Source organism: Gekko japonicus, unplaced genomic scaffold, assembly GCF_001447785.1.
Source record: "Gekko japonicus isolate JY-2015 unplaced genomic scaffold, Gekko_japonicus_V1.1 scaffold1785, whole genome shotgun sequence".
Taxonomy (NCBI): Eukaryota; Metazoa; Chordata; class Lepidosauria; order Squamata; family Gekkonidae; genus Gekko; species Gekko japonicus.
In genome coordinates this window covers 207,164-208,484 of record NW_015165298.1, presented here as the reverse complement: position 1 = coordinate 208,484, position 1,321 = coordinate 207,164, and the positions used below count along the sequence as shown (strand labels likewise).

The 1,321-nt window shown below is 48.0% G+C and overlaps 1 non-coding gene across 1 annotated transcript; it reads left to right on the top strand.

The window, feature by feature from the left end:
• The first annotated feature begins 276 nt into the window (after positions 1 to 276).
• TRNAV-GAC lies at positions 277 to 348 on the top strand. Its single transcript has one exon. It is a non-coding gene; the product is annotated as a tRNA-Val (tRNA).
• Positions 349 to 1,321: the final 973 nt, after the last annotated feature.

Genomic DNA, 1,321 nt, shown 5'->3' with positions numbered 1-1,321 from the left:
TTAACCACTTGAGCCACCGCAGCTCCTTACTAAAAGGTACGATTCCCCTAATTGCAGCCAGAAATACTCTTCAGGAAGAGCTGCACCTCATGATTTGGGGAGGGGGGGAGGGCCATGGCTCACTGGTAGAGCAACTGCTTGGCATGTCGAAGGCCCCAAGTTCAATCCCCAGCATCTCGAATGTAAATGATCAGGCAGCAGGAGATGTGATAGCCCCTGACATAAGACCTTGGGCAGCCATGGCCTGTCTGAGTAGACAATACTGACTTTAGGGGAGGGGCTGTGGCTCAGAGGTAGAGCATCTGCTTGACATGCAGGAGGTCCTAGGTTCAATCCCTGGCACCTCCAGTTAAAATGATCAGGTAGTAGGTAATGTAAAAGTTGTCTACTAGAGTCCCCAGAGAGCTGCTGCCAGTCCGAGTAGACAATACTGACTTCGATGGACCAAGGGTCTGACCTAGTATAAGGCAGCTTGATGCGTGGTCATTCTGTTGGTTGTGTAGCTTCAACGTGCAAGTTTAACTAAGCTCTCTGTTGACCAAAACTGTACATGACCATAGTGAAAGGTGTCAGAGCAGAAGGTTGAATGGCTTGCATTGTTGAATTTGGCTTGTAATCCCAGTGGGACTTTGCAGAGAGGCAACATTTTTTGAGAGCTGCTGTCTCGATGGGTAATTTGCTTGCTAACCTCAGTGACTCTAATATCATGAATGGAGAAATGCTCGGGTGGTGATGGGGAGTTATGCCACTGCACTTGTGCTTGGAAAAACTTGAAAGGCTCTGTTAGACAGCGGAGTCAAGCATCAAGGCTTTTGATCCTACGCTGGGGTAACCAGCAGAGTGGTTGCTTGGAGCTTTTAGATTCAGCCAAGCATTGAGTGCGGAAAAAGCAGAAACTACATTCCAGCTGACCCTTTGGAGTGAAATAAAAATAAGTGACATAAAATAGGTGAAATAAAATAACTTTAGTGTTTGGAACTAAGATGGGAAGAACCTCAATCTATGCCAAAGCCATAACTTTGATGCCTAGACCTCCTGGCGACAGAGAGTTTGGTCCCAGTTTGGTGTGGAGAGCCAGTTTGGTGTAGTGGTTAAGAGTGCAGCCAGTTTGGAGCAGTGGTTAAATGCGCGGACTCTAATCTGGGAGAACTGGGTTTGATTCCCCACTCCTCCACTTGCACCTGCTGATGTGACCTTGGGTCAGTCACAAGCTCTGGCACAGCTGTCCTCGAAAAAGAGCAGTTTCTGTCAAGAGTTCTCTCAGCCCCACCCACCTCACAAGATGCCTGTTGTGAGGAGGGGAAGGGAAAGGAGTTTGTAA